Genomic DNA, 13,540 nt, shown 5'->3' on the forward strand with positions numbered 1-13,540 from the left:
GAATCTATCCCCAATTCACACAGTCATTGGTGAAGTCTTGTTACTTAGTTCAGCAGTTCTAGAACACCTGCTACGCAGATCGACCGCTTAACAGGAAAATCCTGACCTTGGGAAAATGGTGTGAGCGTTATGTTTGGGTAGAGCATGTGGCAGGGATCTTGATTCAGCTGAGAGCAAATGTGCCAGGACATGATGCCCAACCTTGAGAGTTGTAATGTGGCCATTTACTGTGGTTCACCAGACTATTGGGGACCAGAGAGTGCATGCATTCTATATGAAGCTAATGTGGGAAGGGCAGTAGGGTGGGAAGTGGGGGTGGGGAAGGATAAGTACTGGGTAGAGGCCAGGAACAAAGGATTTGATATGCAGTAAGCCCCTTCAGGTTTATGTAGATAAAACTTAAAAATCACAAACCACTGAGCACCATCTGAGAACTAAGCTGATTATTTTCTCCTCTGAGTCCTGCAAAGTCATAGGCAGCTGCAACATGCCCAGTCCTATTTATATTAACAAAAGACTTATACCCTGAGTGTATCTGAAAGGGAAAAGGATCAAAGGAAGTTGTGTCGTGACCATACACACCAGCTTCAGTAACCAAAGGTTTCCATTTTGCTTTTTTTTCCCCCAGGGAAAGATATTTTGCTTACTTTTTCTGCATACATTCTGAATACACTGAATTTAGGATTAGGATGTTAAAAACAAGCAGTGCTCCCATAATTAAACACGCAAACCCCAGACAGCATGAATCCAAGTTCACTGCCAGCTTCATCACCACACTGTTTCAAAAGCAGATGATGCCGAAGACTTTCAAAGGACAAGGTGCTGTCGAGCCTGATGCAGCCAGAGACGACAAAAAAAACCTCATAGTTTCATGATCAACACCCTCCCCATTATTAGGAGCATGGCAGGGTCTTGCAATTTATGGTTTTTGTTTTAATTTGGGGGCTTGTGTGTTATAATTCCATGGTGGCTGACTTAAATCTCAAATAGAACCATCACTTACAAAACGGGGTCACTGAAATGAGGATTAAAGAGCTTTTTAGGGCAGAATTTGAAATTCAGTGGGAGCTTGGGACAGTGGGTGAGTTTAAAAGTATGCCACCTTGGGCAGGACATGGTGGCACACACCTTTAATCCTAGCACCTGGGAGGCAGAGGTAGGTAGATCTCTGAGTTCAGGGCCAGCCTGCCTACATAGTTCCAGCACAGCCATGTAAGTAGCCAAATATATAGCTGGGCTATGTAGCTAGATCCTGGTTCAAAGGAAAGGGCTGCCTTTCCTTTCCTCGTGGTAGTTCCTACCCAACCCCAACCAGGGCTTTCCCCATTTTTCGCTTCAGTCTTTGATTCCTCAGTTTTGACATTTTTTTCCTCCTTGCCCATCATCTGCCCTCCATTCCATTGTCTCCTCTTTGAGGGTCATACTAACATCTTCACCATCCTCATCATGTCCCTCTCCGTCAGAGGGACAAGTGCGACCGAGTTGGAAACAAGGACAAAGTGACCAATTACACAAGCTTGTCCAAATTTGGACCATATTAAGCTGTTTAGTGGTCCACTCCATAGGATTGGATTGCAACTGATCCGATGGAAGAAATTAAAAGCCTTGCCTGTTTCCTTTCTGATGGGAAGACATCAAATGTCACCTTTGTGCTTTGGTTCTTTCCCTCTGTGACAGCTCATCCTTTGCGCTCTGTGGAGGAATAGCTGGGGGGAGGGGAGCGGGAGTAGCACCAGGAGACATGGGGGGACGTTTGGCTGCTGAGTGTTCTCAGTCATGACCTCTTACAAAGCAGCACACTTTTCTTCATCTGTGCCTATTGTCTAATAGTACTAAGAATACCACATAATGGAAGGGTTTTCCAGATGAGGTGCTGTTACCATGAATGGAAAACAAACAAACAAAAAAAACCACAGGAATTACTAAGCGTGTATGTCTAAATGATGGTGTGAATCTCCATAGAGACTGTCTCCGAGTTCTAAATGTTCAATGAATAAGCATTGTGTCTCAAGAAGGTGCTGATATCCTCAAAAACATAAATAACATTTGTGATGACTGGAACATTAAAACAAAACAAAAAAAGCAAGCATGAAGAGGCCGATAAGCAGGGGATCGTTTTCTTTGCTCAACATTTAAATCTCTGTTAGGTTGACTCAGGTTTTATGTCTATAGAAAGCCAGGGGTGGCTTTAAAACTCCCGCGGGAGGGTTTGCAGATGTCCTTGGTCAGAGAGCGTTTACTTAGCATGAGCCCTAGAGTCTGTCTCCAGTGCCCCCTAAAAAAAAAAAAACAACAAAACAAAACAAAACCCAGAGAGCAAGAAACTGAAGAATCGTATCTGGAGGTATGAAGACCAAAGAACAAGCAAGCCACGGGTGGCCTTTCGCAAGCTGCTTTTGCTGTAAGCCACGCCCACTTCCTTTCTGAGCCGGTGAGAACACATCCTGTCTGCGTTTCTATCAGGTTCTCATGGCTGTGATCAGATGCCCAAGACAACGCATCGCAAAGGAGGAAGTGATCCTGCCCACATGGTTTGAGAGATGCAGCCCATCCTTGTCGGAAAGGCATGGTGCTGAATGAAAGGCTTTGTGGTGGCATCAGTTGGTGTCAACTAGTTACATTAAGACAGGAAGCAGGTTCATGCTATAAAACCTCACGACCTTTCCAGCTAGGTCTCCATCTAAAACTTCTATAACCTCTTCAAAGAGCAGTGTCGACTGGGGTATAAAATGTTCAACAAGTGAACCTGCCAGGGACATTTCACTTTGAAACTGCAACATGTCCCTTCCTGAAATATTCAGGGACCAGGCATCAATATACCCTCTACTCCATACTTCTGTATTTGTTAACCCTGGATTGTCTTTTGTGCCCCCAAAGGCCTCACTACTACCACCAGCCTGTCATTTGGGGCGAGGTTGGAAGGTGAGGAAGGTTTAATGTCATGTCCAAAGTTGAAGATATGTAGGGCCCCGTGACTGCCCTGTCTGCCACCAGCTCGGTAGTCCTACCTGGAAAGTCAATATGGTTTCAACTATGTGTGGTACCCTGCCTCCTTCATCCTTTTATAGCAAGAAGGTTGTACAGTGAACCACTTGAATTATTCCAAGAACATGTCGCTACATCTATTTTATCACATATTTCCATCATCAATATGGTTTTAATGCATTTCAAAGCAGGATACAGAGAATCATACACTTCTTGTACCAGTTTGTACAGGGAGCTGCTGCTGCTGCTTTCTTTGTTTGTTTTGTTTGAACAGTAGACTGGCGATGACCTGAACAATATCTTAAATACAAAGGTAAGCAAGCTAGGCCTGGTAATGTACCTTTGTAAAGCCAGCATTCTTAGAGACCCATGCAGGAGGACCAGGATTTCAAAGTGACCAAAAACTCAAAGGCTGAGAATGAATTTTAGCAGTAAACTTCCCTAGCACTGCCCATGCCCTGCATTTGACATCCTACTACCACAAAAATAATGAGATAACTTGCTGATTTTGAGAATATCTCTGACTTCAAGGTGCTTTTGTAGAGTATCTCAAATGTGAAATCATTTATTTACTTCTTCATAGTGCTAGGAGTTGAAGCCAGGAGTTAGCGCATACTAAGCATGTACCGTACCAGTAAACCATATTTTCTATCTAAAGCTCTCCTTGTTTTATATTTAAAATCCAGTCATGATGGTAAAGAGCTTGTCCTGACCCGGTTCACTTTGAATCTTGTTAAATTACATGTTGTGTGTCAGAGAGGGAGGGAGGGGAAAATCATTAGGAGTTTGAGATACCCTCCCTTGCCTTACATATTAACATGTCTTGCACAATTACCAATGGAGTATTCTCATTTTGGACTTTATCCACACCCTAAATTTAGCAAGCTAGAATTATCTTTTAAGCACCACTTTGAGCAATCTCTTAGGAAGGAAAGCCGACAAGGGGGAAGAAATTTGTTTCCTCATGCTTAAAATGCAATCCCTAACTTGGTCATTCAACCAAGGAGCAGAGTCTTATTATTATATGCTGATGACTCTGCAAAGACAGAAATCCAGAAAACTCATCACAGGTTTGTAAGAGTCAAGAGTTACCCATTCAGATTGAGACACATGAGAAACAGACTCCACCACCAGACCATGAATTACATGCTCTGCGTGTTTGGGAAGTTGTACATGAAGTTGAATAATGATCCCCCATGTGCCAGGGAGTTTTTTTTTTTTTTTTTTTTCCTCGAGACAGGCTTTCTCCGTGTAGCTTTACGCATTTCCTGGGACTCACTTGGTAGCCCAGGCTGGCCTCGAACTCAAAGAGATCCACCTGGCTCTGCCTCCCAAGTGCTGGGATTAAAGGCGTGTGCCACCACCGCCCGGCACATCGAATCTTTTGGTAGCTAAAGCAGCATTTTTCAAAAGAGTGCTGGGTAGTCAAAGCCAGGACCTAGGCCATACTAGACAAACACTGTACCCTGAACTACATCCCTAGCCCCAAAGCATTCTTTAAAGTGGGATTGAAAGACATAGAACTTTAAAATCTGCATACAAAATAGTGAGTTTATTTTCAAGTGGGGCATGTGTATAAAGCAATTAGAAATAATTCCCTTGAAGTCTTACTTAGAGAAAATCATAAAGTGAGCGCAGACAAGGAAAGAACAGTTCTCAATTAGTTTTGCTTGGCTATCGCTTTTAAAAGGCAAGAAACTCCCAGCCCTGTGTTGAAACATTCTCAAATCTGCCCCTTTTACCACCCCTTCCCAGCAAGGCTTTGAACTAAACTCCGTGACCCCTGCCATACTCCGTGGGTGTGACATTTTGGACCCTTCCCATTAAAGGCCCCTCTGCCAGTTGTAGACAAATGAGGACTTCACTCCAGGCCACATCTAGCTCTGCCCTCCATCCCTATCCCTGAGGGGAAAGGACTGTCAAACTGGCCTGGAGTACATGGTCTCTTCTTGATTATCTTGGGATCTTAAGGCTGGCATTAGCTTTGTTTGCTGTTTTAGCGACAGGATCTCACTACACGTATGCACTCCACGCTAACCTTGAACTGGTAGTCCTCCTGCCTCATTAGCAAACACAGACAGTTGGTTCCCAATATTTTATTTATATATTTTATTCCAACTGTATTGAAGTTCATTGAGTTGTATAGTCTTTGGGTCTGGTTTATTTCCATGTGTGATTTTTTTTGCAGCATTTATTTTTAATAATAAAGTTTAAATAAAAAATATTTTATGTATGGGTATGTGTGTACTTATGGTACATGTGTGGGTACCTGTGGAGACCAGAAGAGGGTGTCGGAGCTCCTGGAGCTGAAGTTACAGGCAGTCATGAGCCGTCCATTATTAGTGCTGGGAACTGAACGTGGGTTCTTCTGGAAGAACAGCAAGTGCTATTAACTGCTGAGTCATCTCTCCAACCCCCGAGTTCCCAGTATTTTATAAACAAAAAGTCCACTGCCAGGAATTGGTGGTGACATATGGCTGTGTTTTAGGAAAACATGGATACTCTTCTCTCCTCATTATGAGATGGAGTGGAGTAAACAAAGCTAAGACTGGAATCCAAAGACTGAGTTCAAAGCCAGCCTTCTCTCACCTTAGCTGGGAATTCCCAGTCTAGTGCCTCGATTTTTCTCCTTTCTTTTAAAATATATCATGGAGAGTGTGTGTGTGAAACAGTGTCTCATGTCCCCGAACTCTGGCCTCAAACTCACTGTGTATCCAAGGCTGACCTTAAATGTGCGTCTTCTTGCCCAACTGGTTTCTCAATCTTTCTAAGCTCAGTTTTCCCTTATGGGGAGTCAAGGGATGTCTGTGTGAATGTGTGAGGAGAGAATGAAGTCCTGAGTGGATCTGTAGAGTTGACATACGAAAGATCCACCTGATCCCAGCTCTTTTTCTAGATGTGTCTGTGTGTCTGTCCCTTCTTTATTTCTTCATCACCCCAGCCAGGTCAAGTCCTAAGCTGTGCTGGACACATTGTCCCTCGTATAAATGGAGGTAATAGGAAATGCCTCAGAATGCGGTTAAGGAAAGCATATGCAAGAGCATACATATAAATCTCAAAGTTGTAATAGGAGCTATTTTCACATCTAGGGTCATAGGGAGCTATGCAAATAAACAAGAAAGACTGGATAAAAAAGACTGTACGATATAACAACATGGACTGAGCTGGTGGCTCAGTGGGTAAAATGCTTATCAAGTGTGAAGACCAGAATTTGGATTCTTGGCACCCATGTAAATGCCAGGAGGGTGTGCTGTCCACCACACTCTGAGATCCCAGTACCTAGGAGGCAGAGACACAAGATGCTCAGGGCAAGTTAGCAAACTAGGAAAATTCATAAGCTCCAAATACAAGAGACCCTGCCCCAATATATAAACTGAAGAGGGATTGATGAAGACAGTGATGTCAACCCCTAGACTCCACATGCTTACACTCAAATGCACACATGCACCTAAACATACATTCACCCACACACTTGGGGAGGGGGGGGAGAAACCATAAAGTGTAGCTTGGTGTGTAATCTCAGTGGTCAGGAGGCAGAGACAAGAGGATTGCTGCATGTTTGAGGCTAACCTGGTCTGCAAAGTGAGTTCCAGACCAGCCAGGACTACATAGCGAGACCCAGTGTCAAAAGACAAAACAATTGAATAAACAGCAAAGCAGCCATGTGGATGAATGCAGCTCTTGTTTTCCTGGCTGACCATAGCTGTGTCACAGGACACTAGTCAGGATTTGCTCTACTTCAGTGGAAATAGCTGACATCCACTGAATATGCCATTTGTAGAGAAGTCTGATGTGGGTAATCTTACTTCGTCAAAATTTTCAAATGTATTCACCAGCTAGCACATATTAAGTGTGTGCCTTGTAGACACCAGTACTATTATAGTGACCAAGCACTAGATGATTCCTACACACACACACACACCCCAGGGTAGTGGGTGCAGAGAGACATGGTTATTAAACAAACATGCATATCCACATCCACAACCACAGTCAGCTATGCAGTGTCTATCTACACCAAACTGAGCTGGGCATGGGATAAGGCCTTTCCGAGCAGGTGTCTCTGCTAAGAACAGAAGTATGGCAGGAAATAGAGTCCAGGCAGAAGGGCAGATAGAAGAACTTGGAGCCCCAACAGAACTTAGAGGGGAGGAGACAAATGCCACATATCTGGAGCATAGAAAGACAGGAAAGAAAGGGACAAGATGAGATTAAGAGACACAGGAAGATCATGTAGGGCTCAGCAGCAGTATTAAGGAGTCTCAGTTATGGCGATGAGACTTAAACAGAGAAGTGATGGCGTCTGACTTTTTAATATAAATAAAATTGTGGGCATGAATGGAAAAAAGTCAATTTGAAGGCTTGTAAGTGGGCTTGGCATGAGACAGGGGTGATAGCAAATGGGAGAGGGAACTGGGACTGTAGCTTAATGGTCAAATAAATGTTTAGCATGATGAAGACCTGGGTTCAATCTATAGCACTGGAGGAAGAGAAGGAGGAGGAGAAGTACTGAAGGTATATTTTAGAGGTTAAAAAAAATCAATAAAATTTTCTGATAGGTTGCATGTGGGAAGGGAAGGAATTAAGCTCAGGTTAATTTCTGATGCTAAAGTCTGTATTTCCTAGGTGTGTTCACAAGGAAGATTAGTGATGCCAAAGAAGGGAATAGATTGGAACTCTCAAAGAAATGACATATCAATGCTTAACTGTGACGGTTTAAGTAATATTTCTCTCCAAAAGTACCGGGGCTCTTTGGAGAAATGGCTGATGCAATCTGAATCTCTGAAAATCCGGGAAACATTCCAAGATTATGTGACAGAGACACAGTAGCCAAAATGAAAAGACTTCTGTTGGCAATGGTCTGGGCAATCGGAGTATAACTTTGGGAAAAAGTCCTTACATCTACAGAGTTCCTTGAGACCAGACGAGACTGACAGGGACAGCAGATGGGCAAATGCTGGGCCGATTGAAGGCCACTGGGGCACTACAGTCATTACTGTAAACACTGGTACATCAAGGGGAAGAATCAGGCATTTTTCCTGTTGTCCCTGTGCAAGATGTATTCAGGGCAATCAAATAACTAGTTACAGATGGAAAGTCCCACTTAAAGAGTAGTTCCCACTAAAAGAATGCCAAAGGAAATAAAATTAGAAAATTCCCATTTCATAATCTTAATGAAGTAATGAAATTAAGCAACAATCATGGGATGGTTCTGTTAGAGCCAACAGGGCAAAGAAGATGTGGATATTTATAACAAACCGAGCTCTCAAAAAAGCTATACCCCCAAGGCAGGAAAGGAGGATTTAGAGGAATAAATTAAATGATACCAAGTTTTAAAAAAATCGGATGGAAGACATAGCTCAGAGAACATCTACCTAGCATATATGAGGCTTGAGTTTGATCCCCAGAAACTTACAAAAAATAGTAAGAACAAGCAATATGCTAAATGCAGTTTCTGGACACGTTATAGGACAAATGGCCCTGTTTATTTGCCTTGTTATACTAATCATTAGCTCCACCACTATTTATACCTCCCAAAATGGTATTAAAGAGGCAAACAAACTATTATATGGCTGTGGGGGTAGCTAAATCACTTACCTGGCATGGTGATAAGGCCGAATGAAAAAGCAAACAAAATAACTCATTTTTACAGTGAGTAAATATTTGAGAGACATAGCCAAATGCTAACTTTCTCTAACTAAAGAGAATTCCAGTGCTAGGAGAATGACAGGTAGGGAAACCAGTCATGTACATTGTTTGTTGTTTTGATTTTAAACAGTTTGTGTCGCAGAGAAATAATATCGTTGCTAGAAGGAATGTAGCCCCAGGGAGAACATGTTCATGATGAAACTGAACAATTGGGCGCAATAAGGAAAATGGCTGGAAAACAGGAGGCGAAGCGAAGAAAACCAGAGGGAGCTACTAGAAACAGACAGAAGGAGCTGCCCCTGTGGAAAGACAAGCTTTGGGGTAAGTCCTGTCCTACCCTAAAATAGTTGATTGCGGCAAACACAAAATGGAAGCATGGGGCAAAAAGGAAGCTAAACAATCCTGGAGACTAGAGAATGAACAGTACATAGGGGATGAGATGTTTCCATCACAAGGAAGAAAGCAGAGTTAGCCCAAGTTTCAATATGGAAGCTCCCGTAGTTATTTTGATGGAGAGTTCTTGTTCACAACACTCTTGTTTATAGGTACAGTCTCGATTTTTCAAAGGTTTTTGTTTCACTAAGATTCCGACATGCTCCTACCAACTTTACAAACACTAATTTTAGTGTGTTAGTGAAGGACTGTCAGTCTAGTTATGTCTTACCCAAGGATCTAGGGTACCAGACACAGTCACCAAATAACAACCAGGGGTAGTGACTCTTGAGTTTGTTGTCTTACATCAATGCAGATTAAAGCGATGGACTGCTGTGGATGGGTGTAGGCAAAGTGGAAATTTACTAGGGAGAATTCCAGGGGAGGGGAGGAAAGAAAGAAAGAAACGTTGAGGAAAAGTAAGAAATCAGGGGGAAATGAGAGAAACTCCCAATGGAGGGTATGATTTCCAAAAAGGAAAAAGTCATTTCCTGTCTAGAATTTTTATAGAGTCATAGCAGAAACTCAGAAACTTGCTATAAGGATTGATCAGCTCTAGCTATCATGGGTGAAGTCAGTGATGGACCTATACACTCTAGGCATGTGTACTGGCCCAACTAGGGTGATAATCACACTCTGTTTATGCACTGTACACCAAGTTAGGGGGGTGGAAGCCTCCTCCTGTCCAATTTTGTCTCTGACTTCGTTAGCTATTGACCTTGGCTCTCTGCTCATCGCTTGGCTGGTATTACTGCCCAGTGTTGCAAGTGAATCAAGTGCTATTAATTATTTTAAGATCTCTTTGTTCCTTATGGTGACCAAAAAGTGACTACAATTATTCTTAGTTAACCTTTTTGTCTACAGGATGTTCTGCAGTTTCTTAAAACAAGTGGAGGCGTTTTTAGAAGCTGTCATTACTTGGTCTGTTACAATCAGCTGCATTAGAAGCTAGGCTATGAGCCGGGCAGTGGTGATGCCTGCCTTTAATCCCAGCACTCAGGAGGCAGAGGCAGGTGGATCTCTGTGAGTTTGAGGCCAGCCTGGTCTACAAAGCAAGTACAGTACAGCCAAGGCTATTACACAGACAATCTCTGCCTTGAAAAACCAAAAACTAAGCTAGGCTATGTACCTTATACACCTTCCTCAAGGGCTTCAAGGGGGGCCAGTTGGCCTGTCATTACTGGCTCAGGGCTCTGCCCCTCTTCATTATTTGTTTATCACAAACCCTCTCACTCCTCTTCCTTAGTGCTCTAGACCTCGCCACTTCAGCCCTTAATTTTCTTTTTAAATCCAGTCTTTGTCCTGCAACATTAAGTGAACAACCCTATTCTTTCAGCGCACTATGGAGAGTGACAGTGGGCCACATGGATAAAAGTAGTATCCCAACTTGCAGTTTTCACTATGGGTCCCACCCCTACTAAATAAAGGGCACATCTGTCGCACTCCTCCCTGGAGATAAGATTTAGGGGCACTTAGAAGACAGAGACATGGTAGTCTGCAGAGTGGGAACAGGCTGCGGCAAGAGTTTCTTCCAGAAAGGGGAGGAGTACATGCTCACACAGCACAGTCATCTTCCTATATGAGTGCCCAACAAGAACAGACGTTAAGATAGAAGTGGAGACAAAGGAGCTGAAAATGTATAGAAAGCAAGGCCCTGCATCATTTGAGGGTTCAACATTTTGTAGTGAATTGGTCCAACTGGCAGTTTAGAGCCAGTTCTGGGAAAAAAAAATCTGTTCCATTTCCCTGCCTGAAAAACCCATTGTAGGCAACGGGAAGGGAAGTCTATAGATGCTTACATGTCCCGCTCTTCACAGGATGCATGCTAAGCCCTTGGCGTGAACGCTCCCAGGTTGGGGTGTTGGGCACAAGCGAAGGGTCTGGGTTTTCAGCTTGTGTGAATTACCTCTGCTTTCCTGGGGGAAGAAATTGCCACCATCATGACCCGTCTCAGGTGATTTCCGACGCAAAGCCAATAGAGTATACTGTTGCACAACTTCTAAAACTGAGAATAATGACAAATAACTCAGAGCAAGTGTGGCTGGAGGACTTAGTCAGCAATAATTGTCTTATGGTATTTTGAAATCCGTTATAAACCATGTCTGGGCCACAGAGACCTTGACAGCCCAATTGGGAATAATGTCATGTTTCAATCACTGTAGTTGTTATTCTCAGTGAAATGAAGAAACTAAATTGCTCTTTTTGACCTTCTCTCGTTTTATTTTTCCTTATGAAGACGTTTTCACCCAAAATGGCTTTAGTGTTTGTTTGGGATTTTTATTTTTATTTTTAGAGACAGAATGTAGTCGAGGTTGGCCTTAAACTTCTGATCATCGGTTGTCAACCTCTCAAGTACTGAGATGACAAGCTTGTTCTACCACAGCCCCAAACTGTTCATGATATAGTCCCTGGAAAGCTGAGAAATCTTCCTCAATGTTTAGTTAATAGCTTCCTACAAGTGACTGTAGATAAGTACATAAATGTATCATATACATGACAAGTAAAACGTGAGGGTTATTTTGTGTGTTGTCTTCCTGGCTTGCTTGTCTCAATCTTCTTGTCTCAGCCTTCCTTCCCTTACGTCAACACTGTCCTGTGGTGATATTTAGTTTGTGCTTTGACAAATACAGCTTGCCTGGAGATTAGAGTGTGGAGCTAGCCACTAGCTAACCATAGAGGCCAGGCAGTGGTGGCACACACCTTTAATCCCAGCACTTGGGAGGAGGAAGCAGAAGATCAGGAGTTCAAGGCCACCTTGGACTACACAAGATGGATCCAGTCTAAAAGAGAAACAGAGTCAGGCAGTGGAGGCACACACCTTTAATCCCAGTACTAGGGAAGTGGAGACTGGAATATAAGGCAGATGGAGACAGGATCTCCCCTGCTTTCAGGCTGAGGGGTTGGTGAGGTAAGAGGTGGCTGTGGCTTGCTCCTTTGTCTCTCTGATCTTTCAGCATTTACCCTGATATCTGGTTCTGGGTTTTTATTATCAAGACCACTTAGGATTCACATTACACTATCCACTCTGCCTCTCAGGGTCATCTACCTGTGCTATAAATTTAGGCTTCACCTTCAACCTTTGCATAAATCTACACAAACCTAGCACTGATTTAAAAAAATAAAGCACTGTCATATACGTGAAGCCCCACATTACTTTGTGCATTGTCCAAGCAAGGTTTAGCAAGGTTACTTGGTTTAGCACCACATGCCCTGCCCCTCAAAACAAAATCAACAACAAAAACAAAACGAAAAAACAACCATAGCTGGAGAATCTGCTGAAGAGCCTGCTCTTTTTCCTTGGGTTTTTGCTATATGAACTAGAAGCGACTTATTTATCCTTGCAGTCCAGAACCCATATCTTCACATATAGTTACTTGCATTTGATAGTTGTTTTGATTCATTTCCCACCTTTACATGGATTTCATGGAGACATTGCTCTGGCCCTTAGCACCTTTTAACTGAAATTTAATGTGTAAATCATAAAATTCCATTTTAACGTGTACAGCTGCTAAATTTTTTGCAAGATTGGGCAATTACCGCTAGCCACATCCAGGACATTTTTAGCATCCTAAAAGGAATCTCTGTAAATGTTCACAGCCATCCTCCATTTCCCCCTCCCATCTCCTAGGAACCACTGGTCTATGGCATGACTTTATTGATATGTGTATTCTGGGAATTTCATGTCAGTGAAATTATATAACATATGCCTTTATCACTGGCTTCTTTTACTTTGCATAATGTCTTGAAGGTTCATCCATTTTGTAGGATGCATCACAATCTCACTTACAGCTGAGGGTACAGCTCAGTGATGCAGCATGTGTTTGGCAGGAGTAAGACCACAAGTTCAATTCCCAGCACTAGGCACACTCACCTAACAGAACAGAACAAACCAAAAACTTCCATTAATTATGGCTAAGCACAATGCCACTGTGTGTCTCGGTCACACTTCATTTACTCTGTTAGTTTTTGTCATCATAACAAAGTAGCTGGGGTAGTCCAATTATGAAGAAAGAAAGTTTGTTTCATAGTTTTGCAGATTCTAATATGTGATCTAGAGTATATGATCTATAGAGTATATGATCTAGTATATGATTTATTGGCCAGGTTGCATTGGGCCTGTGGTGCATCATCCAGGGAGTCCACAGAAGAGCACAATCACTTGCCTCATAGGCTTGTTTCGATATGACCTAAAACCCTAAAGGCCCATGTGCTAAAAGTTTGTTCCCTAACTTGCGGTACTACGGCAAGGTGGTAGAACTGTTAGAAGTAAGGCTGGTAGGAAGTATTTGGGTCAACAGAAGCTTGCCTTCAAAGGAGACATTGAAGATATGATTCTAGTCATTCTCTCTCTCTCTCTCTCTCTCTCTCTCTCTGTGTGTGTGTGTGTGTGTGTGTGTGTGTGTGTGTGTGTGTGTGCCTGCATGCCTGCTTGTCTGTCTCTGACTCTCTTTCTTCTTAGATTCCACAAGAGGAGCAG

Source organism: Onychomys torridus, chromosome 17, assembly GCF_903995425.1.
Source record: "Onychomys torridus chromosome 17, mOncTor1.1, whole genome shotgun sequence".
Taxonomy (NCBI): Eukaryota; Metazoa; Chordata; class Mammalia; order Rodentia; family Cricetidae; genus Onychomys; species Onychomys torridus.